The 13,752-nt window shown below is 29.2% G+C and overlaps 1 long non-coding RNA gene across 1 annotated transcript; it reads right to left on the reverse strand.

Annotated features, from left to right (window-relative positions):
- Positions 1 to 165: 165 nt before the first annotated feature.
- On the reverse strand, positions 166 to 1,811 carry LOC127700954 (uncharacterized). The gene is made up of 3 exons (XR_007981781.1): positions 1,709 to 1,811; positions 928 to 991; positions 166 to 255 (listed from the first exon to the last, which is right to left on the reverse strand). It is a non-coding gene; the product is annotated as an uncharacterized LOC127700954 (long non-coding RNA).
- Between the last annotated feature and the right edge of the window lie 11,941 nt (positions 1,812 to 13,752).

Genomic DNA, 13,752 nt, shown 5'->3' on the forward strand with positions numbered 1-13,752 from the left:
TCCATTCTTAAACTGCTGGAAGTGTTTTGACTAGACATGAGTATAAACGGAAAATAGAAAGATATTTTGTAATGTCAAATACAAGTTAACCTACAACTTCCAATCTTGTTGAAAATGGAGAATCTTTACATATTTTTTTTTTTTTTTTTGTAAAAAATTTTTAAACATTTTCTCAAGCATACACAAAAATAGTCTGAATTACATTCTTTACTGTTGCAGTTATATCACACAACCATTTTATGCAGCCACAGTTATCTGAAAAAGAAATATACATTACTCATGAACATTGAAATAATATTTAATGCAAAACAATAATAATTAACTAAGCATTACAATTATAATTAACTGAGCATTACAATTATAATGTATAGAACATTTCTTTTTCTTTGTTATAAAGTGATTTGTTGACATAAATTTTAAAGTACCAGTATTTCTTAGCAATAAAAGGATGAAAAACAAGTCATTGGCTGATGTCTTGACAAATATCTTTTTAACATTGTTTTATAGCTATATATAGTATATCAGGCCATTAACATACTTGATTGATTTTTTTAACATTTAGTCATGTTGAACCTTTATAGCTAACTATACAATATAGGTTTTGCTCATTGTTGAAGGCATAGGGTGACATTTAGTTGCATCCACATCATTTGGTCTCTGGTTGATAGCTGTCTCATTGGCATACATACCACACTTACATATTTTCATATATGGGGACAACTATAGATAACAAAAATACTGAAATCCCAAGATTTCGATTTATACATTATACTTTGTGACTTCCTTTATATATCCTTCTAAATTGTTTATTCAACTATAAGTAAAGAAGACATTAATATGTAAGATTTACATCTGTGCCTAACAAAAATCTTGGGCTTTAAAATGCTCTTGGATGAAAAGTTCATAAATCTATGTATTGATTCTTACCATAAAAGTCAGCTCCAATGCCCACTCCCAGCTTCAATCCTTACAGACAAGCTGTGATGCTAACCTGAAATATAAAATGATAATTCTTAATAAAACCCTGCAACTCAGAAATGTATATTCGAAAATTTATAAAAATCGAAGGGTAGCTCCTGTCAATAGATATAAACAATTCACCACAATTTCTTGCAAGTTGGTGAAAGCATTCTTGAGTTATTGTCTGAAAACTGGAAAACCCCCCTTTTTTTAATGAATAAAACCCCACAACTCGGAAACATAAAATCTAAAATTTATAAAAACAAAAGGGAGCTCACGTCAATAGATATAAACAATTCACCAAAGTTTTATGCAAATTGGTTAAAGCGTTTTTGAGTTAATGTCCGACATGTTGACAACAAACGGACAGAGGTATACCATAATACGTCCCGTAAACGGGCATATAAAAACTGTTTAAAAGGTTCTTTTTTGGTATTATGTATGTATATTGAATAGATTGAATGATTGGTTGATGGTTGCTTAACGTCCAGTGACAAATCATGAAATAGAAATAGTCTTAAAAAATGTGTTATATATGTCAAGAACATATGGATGAGACAGCAATCCAACAAGCCAACACATTTTTATGTAAACAATTCAGATCCTAAACTTTACTCTTATTTGGTTACTGATATAATAATAAGAGTAGATTCCTGTAAAAAAATCTTTTAAGCATTAAAATCTTGATTTTCCATAAAATATTTATAATACATTTTTTCCAAAACAGGACTAACATACTGGTACATACCTTTGTATTAGCTGTATAAGACCACCAAGTCTTATTCCCACACCATGAAAACATGTCTCAGAAAGAACCTGAAATGAAATTATAATCAACACATTATACATTTTGTAAATCAATTTATGTGTTACCGATAACCTAAAATTTACTAAATATTGTTCTGATTTCCTATTGCAGGTAGACAATTGTATAAAATCATTTTTTAAATCAATATAAAAGATAGAAAAGTAAAAAAACGTCAAGATTTAAATTTAACTGCACAAAAAACTATCTGAATATTTTACAAAGTTATCTCCCATTGAATGCAAAATCGTGTTTTAAATTGTACTGGTCTTTTTTTGGTTTAATGACTATTTTTAGGATTTACTATTGATATTTCAACAGAAAATCTTGTTCATGTATCTTGTATCTTTAAATACTAAACTGGTAAATTAATTCATCAATGGTGTTTTAAATGCAATATTTCAGAAGGGTCTGTTATCTTAAAAGATCTGGCTAAAATAAACTTGCCTTTTCTATTTTCATGGTAAAGAGTCAGACTTGGTTGAAGATTTAATTGACCATCTTCCTAAGAGCTGCTATCCTGGCTGATAAGGTGGTTCTTCTCAATATCTTATTGTCAATCTATGTTGTGTCCATTTGTTTAGAAAATAAAGTAACATACATAAAAAATATCAGATGCACTTTCAATTAATAAACTTTTTGAAAAATTTCACGTAATTATTTTAAGTGACACATAATTTTTCCCACCCTAAATTTCTATTATCTAGAAAACATCTGATATGTAAAAAAGTGCATAAATGTGAGTATCCAAGTAAATAAAAATCTAACATTGAGGGAATTTCAAGTATTTGAAGTTAAACACAGTATAATAAATTACCTCCCTTTGACCTAAATTTCACCCTGTTAGAACTCTACATCTTTGTTATAAATAACAAAAAAACATAAATAGTATAAATCAAAATAAAAAAATTACAAAAATTCCACACATTTCAATAACATATTTAGTGCGGATGGAGTAATGGTGGCTGAATGGTCAAAGTAGTTCAACTACTGTATCACTAGCCTGTCAACACTCTGAACCCTCACATTGTAGGTGTGTTTAACATCAATCTTAATTGACTAGAGTTGCCAGTTTCTCTGTTGAAGGGGATGTTTTCACCAGGCTGTCTCCACAAATAAAAACTGGCAGCCAAAATATAGCAAATCATGCTGAAAGTGGTGTTAAATACCAAAAATCAATCAATCTACTTTCATCAAGATATTCTTCAACTATGCTTCTTATAAAATATTCTTAAAATAATATACCCTTTGTTATAAACTCAGCTAAAAATGACACAAAGGTGAAAAAATATATTACAATTTGCAAAAATAAAAAACATTTCAATGATTGAACATTTTTTTCTTTTTCTTTTTTTTTTTAGATTCTCCATTCTTAAACTGCTGGAAGTGTTTTGCCTAGACATTGAGTATAAGCAGAAAATAGAAAGTAATTTTTGAAATTTCAAAGACCTATTAACCTACAACTTCCAATCTTGTTGAAAATGGAGAACCTGTACATATTTTTTTTTTCTTTTTGTAAAAATTATAAACATTTTCTCAAACATACACAAAAATAGTCTGAATTACATTCTTTACTGTTACAGTAAAATCACATAGCCCTTTTATGCAGCCACAGTTACCTGAAAAAGAAATATACAGAATTATACGTAATTGTCAAAATCTGAAAATTGAAACAATATCAAATGCAAAATAATAAATAACTGGTCATTATAATCATGATTCATAAAACCTTTCTCTTACTTTGTTTAAAAGTGATTTACTGATATATTTTTTGAACTACCAGTCTTTATTAGCAGAAAAGGATGAAAAACAAGTCAATGGTAGATGTCCAACATATTTCTTTTTTTACATATTGTTTTTTTTGTATTGGTTCTTACCATAAAAGTCAGCTCCAATGCCCACTCCCAGCTTCAATCTTTACAGACAAGCTGTGATGCTAACCTGAAAAATAAAATGATTAGTCATTCAAGATTGTTTAAAAGGTTCATTTTTGATATACTGTATGTATATTCCATATTTTGAATGATTGATTCATTTGATTGTTGGTTGCTAAATGTCCAGTGGCAAATTAAATAAGTCTATAAATATGTAATAGAAGTTGAGAACAGCAAACCAGCATCCCAACAAACTTTTACATAATCAAATCAGATAATTAAATTTACTCCTTTAAAGGCAATTAAAGAAAGCAAAGACTTCTTACCAAACTCCTACAAACCTTCACGCTTAGAGCACATGCTATTTCCAAATACATTTTATAATACTTTTCTTTTTTCAAAACAGGACTAACATACTGGTACATACCTTCATATATGCTGTATTAGACCACCAAGTCTTATTCCCACACCATGAAAACATTGTCACAGAAGAACCTAAAAAGAATTAAAAAAGACACATTATATATTTTACAAATCCATTTCTCTATAAATATAAAGTCACTATATAATGTTCTGATTTCTTACAAAATGTACACAATAGTATCAACACAAGTTTGTAGGATAAACTGTTGACAAGAGATGTCTCGCCTAGCAGCGGAAAATGAAAAACATCTGATGATTAGCAACACTGCTAATTAATTCGATAAAAATTAATTTGTTAGTAGTGCAAATAAATACAAAATGGCATTGATCTATAGCAAGGAGTAACTATTAACCTGACTAAACAGAAAACTTGACATAATAAAAATAAAACAAGTCAAAAGTTTTTGTTTGGAATTTAACTGCACAAAAGTGATTTGCAAATTTAACAGTTATATCCCATTGAATGAACAAATCTTGCTGTTAATTGTACTTGTCTCCCCTTGAAGTTTTAAATATTTTGATCGAAAATCTTCTTCAAGAAAATGGTAACTTAAATTATAAAACTTATTAAAATTAATACATCAATGGTGTTTTGCATGCAGAAGATTAGAAGGGTGCTGGCGTGTTGTCTTAATATGCACTTCATGTCAAATATTTCTAGAAAATGCATACAAGTATTTGGCTTAAATAAACTTGCCTTCTTAATTTCTTGGTAAAGCCTCAGACTTGGTTGAAGATTTATTTGACCATCTTCCTTGGAGCTGCTATCCTGGCTGCTTTCAAAGGTTCTCCATCATAGTTTTTTATGCTAATCAGTCCACTGAATCCATTTTATCTAAGTAATGAAATTACCTTTCCATTGTACATTATAAAAAGTACAATAGTCACCAGAATGTTCCAAGGCATCTCACATTATTTTTCCAACTGGAAACTGAAGAAATTCTCAATTTAAAAAACAAATAATTTATTAAATTCATTTAAAAAGTACTGTAAAAATACTAGACATGCTTTTAAACAGGTAACTTGTATTTTGATAATTTACGAAATGTATTCTGTACCCCACATTTTCTTCCACTCATTAAAAGTATATTTTAGAACTATGTTTACATTTTTTTTTTTTTTACAGAGCTCTAGATAATAGCTTTTATATAAGTTACCAGACATCTGATATGAAAATACTTATACAAATGTAAGGAAAAAAGTACAGTGTAGTAATAGTATAAAAAACACATATAAATCAAATTTTTTTAAATATTTTGAAGCATAGTTTAATAAAAAAATATCTCATTTTCAAGGTTTACTACTCATGTACATAGTAGTCATGTATAGTCACAAAATTTGTAAAAGCCTCTATAGATTTGCAAACTCTCTGTGAATTCCAAAAGATATGGGCTTTTAATAAGACTATTTATTTTACCTTTGATGAAAAATTACTTAGTTCCCAAGTCAGGAAAAAAATTATCAAACAATTCCATAGTACCAAGTGGACAACTTAAATATTTGTACAATCATTTGTGTGAATTTAAAAAGATTGAGATTGAAAACTGCAGGAGTTAATTACACAAAATCAGTACCATCTTTGAAAATTTTGGAAAACAATCATCAAGATCAGAATTAAGGGAAAAATGGGGGGAAATTCCTCAAACAATTTCATATAAGCAGGTACACAACTTCAAAATGTATGCAATTATTCTGTGGTGAAGTTTCAGTGGTACAAGAAAAAGAAGCTGAAATGAAAAAATACAAATATGATGCAAAATGATATTACATGTATCAAGTATGAAATCTTTAGATTTAATAAAAAAATTAAGAAAGAAAAAATTAAGAACTCAAAGAAATGATATAAATACTGATTCTTTATAATAAAAATTAATTTCAATACTTTATAATTTAAATTAATTTCAAAACTCAAATGACACATATTACTTCAATAAAATAGATTTTTACTTTTTACTTTAGTTTTATACTTGAAAGAAAAATAGTAGCAAAATTTACAATTGAAAAAGTAAAATTTTTTGTTCCCAGATTATTTATGATAGCATTTTTGATTGGTTATATCAAAATTTGTTTTATGTAAGATTACTTCCAATGACTTTTGTCAGAAAAAAAGGAAAATCACTGATATCTTGACAGTAATGGACTGAGGCAAGGTTACTGCACTCTCCGGAATCATTGGTTCCTCAAATGGGTAAGAACCAGAAGCAGCCAATATACAGACTTACAGGAATCAGCTCTTTTTTGCTACTGGGAAAGGAAAACAGATTACCAGTTAAATCTAAAATAGTCTGGTTATCTTTAACTTTTTTAGTGATTAAATCCCCAAAGTCTGAAACAGGGTCTAATATAAATCTAAAACTGGTTGGTTAACAGAACTGATTGTATGCTATCATAGCTCAGGCAAAAATAATCACGTATATAATGGCTACCCATGTTAAAACTACAATAAAGTATAGCTTGCAACAATTATTTCTTAATTATTATGGACTAACGGAAAACTCCTTTGAACTAATGAGGCTAAAGTTGGATCCCTGTTAAAGAGTCAAGCTCTTAGATTACTCTTTGTCTGGCCATGAGTTTCAAAAAGGATCCAATGAAGAATAGCTGAAGTCAGTTATTGATAATTGGGTTTTACTTATTTTATTTTTTTAAAGTATTTTATGATGGCAAGTGCTTTACCTATATTGTTATTACCAAATTTGAAAAAGATAGAATGGTTTGATACCAAGGAGCAAATTAATTAATGTTGTAATTCAAATGGTATGATAGGGTTAAGATCAGGCTAATACCTTTTTCAATAAAAGATCTAAATTGTATAAAATGAGCTATATTTCAACAAACTTATGATTTGAAATTTTGAAATTTTTGTGTTGTACAATCTTCTCTTTTTCATGTACACATGATAAATAAAATAAAATAGACCAGTTTTCAGCTCCTTTTTTTGTGATCTTGAAATGATCCTGCTCACTGTCAATACTTTTGAATGCAAAAAAGAAAAATTGTTTCAAGAAGCTGGACAAAATTATCCTTTAATATATTGATCACAGAATGGTTTGGGAAGTTAAAAAGATTAATTTTCTATTAAACAGGAAAGTTTTACAAAGAAATGCTTAAACTCAAGACAATTTAATTTTACAAATTACGATGAGCAATTGTTAAATGGGACTAACAAGTAAAATTAAAACATTAATACCAGTTGTCAATTATGGTCTCATAATAATGAAGTTATCATTAAATGCCTGGAATCTGTGGATGAAAACCTAGTGTTGAAGGTGAGAGTTGAAAATTAACCCAAGGTTGAGAAGCTTGAAGCAAAGGGAGATAACTACTGTAAGATATCGGGATTGATAATTTAGATAACTCTTCACTTGGAGATGATAGTTTCAGATAACTCAAAATGAAGTTTTTAGGGTATTGGAAATCATTATAAATTTTGTTGGTCATCTCAACGAGATTGATTTTCTCTCTGAGCCGGTACCGCCAAAGTGAGAAAAACAATCAAGTTGAGATGACCAATGATAATCTGTTTATCGCTATTTTGCTTATGACGACGTTGAAATTTACATTGGCAATGGCACTTTCAGCCTTAGTTTCTAGAGATACTTTCCATATCTTTCTACTATGCTGAGAAAGGAAATTATCAGTAAGATCAAAGGAAAAATTCAGTAAAATAGTGATAATAATATATATATCATAGAAATTTATTATTGTTCACCAAATATTAAGACTTGTACAAGCTTTCAGTCATGTAAGAATTAATAACCTTTGCAATTATGTTTATACCACTATAATAAATGTAGATTAAACATCCAAATTCTTTTTTGTATTGCAGAATTTTCATTATGGCTTGACTGTTATAAAAATGTATTTTTACTTCTTTATTATCTTAATAGCTAATAGTGCTTTATAGATGTAGATACTCAGAAACAATTTTGAAGAAGATAAAGTATATCCAAAAAAACATTTGGGATCATTTTCCACTTCCCCTGAATTCAACTTAATTTACGAGAATATGTTATCTAGTTTTCCATTTCCAATACATCATAATATGTCAAATACAATTTAGATTTTGATTTTGATTGAAGATATTCATTTTCAATTTTGAAAATAAGAAATTAAAGAAAGTATGAAAATCATACAGATTCAAAGTTCAAAGCAGCTTTATGCTCAAACATTTGATAATTTTTTTTATGACTAGAAATATCAAATATTTTTCATTTCAGAATTACATATATAGATTCCTTCAAATGGTAAACACCACACCCTAAATACCTCAAAACCAAAGAACCATCCAAAGAACAACTGAAACAAACAGAAGATATAACCAACCCTACTACTTAAACACCAATAAGCAACTTTGTTATATGTTAGTAAAGACACGCAGCGCTCCAAGCATAATGTATTTCTGAAATGATCATTTGATATTTGTTAAGTCTACACCAAAACTCTGAAGATAAAGAATGTTTTGCTTTGGAACTTTGCATGCACTAGACTACGAGTTTAAATCAATTTCAAGTACTATGTTATTCTATAATCTGACAACTACAATGCTTTGAAAATGTAAAAATTTTTAGGAAAATTATTATTTCACTATAAATTTTAAATTTTAATTTAAATGTCTTAGGAAAATTATTTCATTATAAATCTGAAATTTTAATTTAAATGACATCTTTTTTTTTTAACAAAGAACAAAAAAAAATGCATTTACTCATTATCTTTTGATTTTGCCATTTGATTAGGGACTTTCCGTTTTGACTTTTCCTCAGCGTTCAGTATTTTTGTGATTTTACTTTTTTTTCACTACAAAAAAAGCACTGATAGACCTTTAAGACAATGTTAAAAAACACTTTCAATCGTTGGATCAAATGACAGTCTGTAGTGGTGAAAATACAGAGAAATTAATCATAACCAGGATAAACCTCATCTGAAGTTATTGCAACTATCATCATCTCTGTATTGATAACTTTTAATATTAAATTAACACCCCAAATATAAAGAAGGCGTTATACCCTGGGTTAATCTCCAACTTCTATATTTTGCTTCTTATGTTGTTGCACATTAATAGATGCACAATTTAACTATTGAAAATTATGGACAAATCTTTTACTGCATTCAAAAAGAAAAGATAGACATGTTTTGAGTACAGGTACTTGGCTATCATGGATCAAATGATCATTTGGCTACTGTTGTAATAAATAACATGAAAACTTTCACAATTAAAAATTGCTCATCATAATCCTTCAGAAATATTAGAAATTTTAATGGTGAATATTTATAACAAATATAAAAGAAGGCTTTTTCATATAAAAAAACCAAAATCAGAATTAAAGTATTTTTAACTAGGGGTGTACTGGATGACACACACAGTACATCTGTGTTATAGAAATTTCGCCTGCAGATTAACCACAAAGTAGTAGTAGAAGTAAATGCGTGCATTTTCAAATCATCAAAAGTTGAGATATTTAAAAAATTTCTGCATTCAAATTTTGTTCTAAACACGGGCACATATTAAGAGTAAAAATATGAAATTTAAATAATCTGAACCCAGTCATATTTTTTCAATTGATAAATATCATCATAGATATGTGAACGTTTCATGGTGTTCCTAGGTTTGGAACCCCCCTTTTCAAAATGGCTGTATCCACACATTGTACTGACTCAACTTCCCCAATGTAAAATAATATACACAAATGACTTCTCTGAGCATGGTCCCTGGGTCTTACTTTACAAATGTATAGCTCAATTGGATCATGTAGTTTAAATTCTTTCAAATTTGTAAATTCCTTTCATATGAGTTACCTCCCCTTCACTCAGTGAAATTTTTTAATTTTCTATCATGATGGAGGGGCATAAGGATTTTTACAGACTTCAAGGTTATTTTTTTTTTGAAACCAAAGGGAATTCAGTATAAGGACTTTATTTTTCGTGGGAATTTGATTCACCCTTATCAGAACTATGGAATTAATGAGTAATTTTTCTGACTCAGTGAGTGAAAGCTTTATTCTTTTACACAAATTTTGGTAGCACCCCTTGCTAAAGCCCCTCATAACGCAAGATACCAGTGTTTTCATGGAGTAAGACTGAGTCATCATTATCTTAACTTGACTCACATGAATGTAAAAAATATAACCGATATTTTCTGTGAAAAATGGTGTATCAATTTAATAAATTTTGGAGCATATCTTTTTTAAGTTAAATTGAAGTTAAAATTTTGTCAAACATGAAGATACTTCAAAATAACAAAACAAAGAATAATAATTCTAAAAAACTATATTTGAAAATTATGTGCCATCTTTATCTTGTCACATTTAAAATTTAGAATTGAAGAAAGAATGAATGAAAAAAACACCCTTGACTTTGTCAATTTGTAAATTTGTTAACATATCAATTACTTACCCACTTCTGTCCTGTCCTTGTAGTAAAAAACCCATCCTAGTAGTACTTCTGTCCTGGCCGGGTCACCTGAGTTCATCCCCTGGTCTCTGGTTGGCTTGATGTTGTACATTTTTAGTTTTCAGTTTAGAGTTTTGTAGACTTTTGTCTGTCATTTCTTTTGGTTCCAACTTCCTGGATCACCTGAGTTCATCCTTGGTCTTTGATTGGGTTGGCGTTGTACATTTTTTAGTTTGTGTATTGTTTTGTATATTTTTGTCTGTCCTTTCTTTTGGTTATGGGGTAGTCTGTCTTTCTTCATCCATACTTATAAAGGTATTTAACTTATTTTCGTCTGTGTGTTTTATCCCATTGACATTAATACCAAATACTATTTCTTTATGACAAACTTACATAGGACCAAAAAAAAAATTAAAAATACGGTATACCTATATTCTCTGTAATGGAAACAGATAATAAAGATTAGTGATGTGTTTGAGAAAATTGTTGTCATCGAAGCAGATCTCTAATAAGCCATATTCAAGGTTTATGACTGAATCTGCCTCTGACCCCCATCTGTAACAAACATTAAATTTACAAATTAGTAGTGTTGGGGAATGTTGGTGTCACTTCTATCAAACAGGCCCTTTAACAATCTCAGAGTAGAATGATCTTGTTACTATTGTATAGCGTTACGAGAACTATATGCTACTCTCCCTAGTCTGCTACAACGGAGTCTATCCAAGGTCTATGACTATAACATCCTCCCAGCTGCATCTGTAACAAAAATAAAATTCATAAATTAGTAGTTTTGGAGAACGTTGGTGTCACTTCTATCAAACAGGCCCTTTAACAATCTCAGAGTAGAATGATCTTGTTACTATTGTATAGCGTTACGAGAACTATATGCTACTCTCCCTAGTCTGCTACAACGGAGTCTATCCAAGGTCTATGACTGAAACATCCTCCCAGCTGCATCTGTAACAAAAATAAAATTCATAAATTAAATGTCTGTGGTAAACCTTAAAATGAAATAGAAATACATATAACACATTACACATAAAAACATAAAATAAAATGGATCAACCAACCTTATTTCAATTCTTTGAAGTAACTTTGCCCCCTGAAATGAAATATAAATATTTATTATACCTCAATTATCATTTTCTATATAAAATAAGTACACAATATTTTGACTTACAAGCTTTGAACTATGGTCAATAGTTTCCAACTATTGGACATCGTTGAAACTACTTGACTGCAAGCTTCATTATATTTCGCGGGATTTCCAATGCAGCTATAATGGAGGATTTTGAAAATACCGGGGAGAGTAATTTTTACCTATTGTATCTAGGGTTGACGTCAGTGCAAGATGTAGCCTTAGCATTTCAGAATATTTATGAAGTAAACGTTATGGTTGGGTTTCTGCTTTATATATTACGATAGTTGATTTATCACAGCCATTTATTGTCTGTTGTCTTTTTTTGATATAATAAAACACTTACGGACTGGATATTTGTGGAAAAGTAAGTTTATTGTCACCTCGGATACAACTATTGCCCTCGGCACCATGAGGGACAATAAACTTACTACTACATTCATACACAGTCAATAAGTATACAATATGCATTACACATAAACATATAAAAAAAAAGAAGATAATTATATATAAAACAACCTCTTATTTAGTTCTTTTAAGTAACTTTAAACCTTTATAGAAACTTGAATTATTTTTTTCAAAGTTTTTTTTTACCTCACTTTACCATAAAATTTCATGGGAATAAGACTGCTGTCAAAAAACAATATAAGACTTTTACTTTCTAAGAAAATTTCTCTCAAGCTAGTAAAAAATGGAAGCATAAAAATTTTAGTTTTACCTGTGAAAGAATATTTTATGGGGACCAAATTAGTCAGGGATGCTGTTTTTAGTGGTTGCTTCCTTTTTATTAAATTTTGACATTTCTTTACTTTAAAGATCTGACCATGCTATTCATATGTGCAACCATCCACTACTATTGGTCAAATTAAATGTTGCATGCAATACAGACCAAAATGAGGTTCAATTTTCGTCTTGGAAAACAATAATATATCAGCTATGTTTTTATGCTCAATTTTACAAAATTTACCCAAGTGGCTGCTTAAATCAAATTATTACTTCATTATTTCATTTTAATTAATGTTTTAAAAAAATCCTGTTACCCTTTAAGGGATAAATATTTTAAATATTGGTTTTTTTCAAACTTTAAAAAAAGAGTGGAAGCTGGCTAAAATACACAATATAATTAAACGTTTTTTATTACCATTTCAACCTCAAAGAAAAAGATAGTCTTTCCTAAGCGTGTCTCTAGCTTAGCTTTACAAATTTGTTCATTCATTTTTTGTTGAGGAACAGTGACAACCTCTTTGTCCAAAAAAGTTTACTCTAGTGCATAAACCCTCAGCCTTGCTATCAAAAGTAAAAAATATAAATTAATGGAATATTGAAATCAAATCTTCTCAACACTTGGAATAGATAAGCTGGGTTTTAATCAAACTCATTTAAACTCTGCAGACACTAAAAATAAGTCTACAGTCAAAGTCAATCAGATGTCTGGCAGTTATAATGCACTGAACATTTATATGAAACTAAGGAACATATGTTTCTATGTGAGACCTCAAACCCGGTCGCCAATAGTGCATTCAACTCTATAGAGTACTGGTACTTATTTGTCAGAAGTCTCTGTGCATCAGTCAAAGTGCTGGTGAAATAGTCTCTACAGAGTAGAAATGAGTAAAATCTTTTAAATAAAAATCCTTTTTCACAAATTTGTATATTAACATTATTAAATAATATTTGCATTATGAAGTAGGATACACTTTTGACATGTTAGTGTGATGATGTGGGTCTCCATGCTGTGATGTTTTGTTAGAATGACATCCTACATCACTGCCTTATTTTTGTGGAAAATGAAAAAAAAAATGTGTTGATGTAAGCATGGCAAAGGGTTATGTTATATAACCAATTTCTGTAATTCTTTATCTTCAGTTATCAATTATGAATATAAAAGACATTACAAATAGGAACAATTGAGAGAAAAAATTCAGTTTATTTTAAAAATGAAATTTTGCTTCATTTAAAAACACATAAGAAAAAGCTATCAAAGTTACCTCCCATTGATAAAAGGTGATTTTCATCAAAACAACTTCCATTCACTTGTAAAAATTTGAATAAATTAAAGTACCAGAGCAATTGATAAATAAACAATGTTAAAGGCCAATGATAAAGTATTTAAAAAAATAACAGGATTGAATTTTTCTCCTGGTGTCATCTCATAGATTTTC

Source organism: Mytilus californianus, unplaced genomic scaffold (assembly GCF_021869535.1).
Source record: "Mytilus californianus isolate M0D057914Y unplaced genomic scaffold, xbMytCali1.0.p SCAF_1, whole genome shotgun sequence".
Lineage (NCBI taxonomy): Eukaryota > Metazoa > Mollusca > Bivalvia > Mytilida > Mytilidae > Mytilus > Mytilus californianus.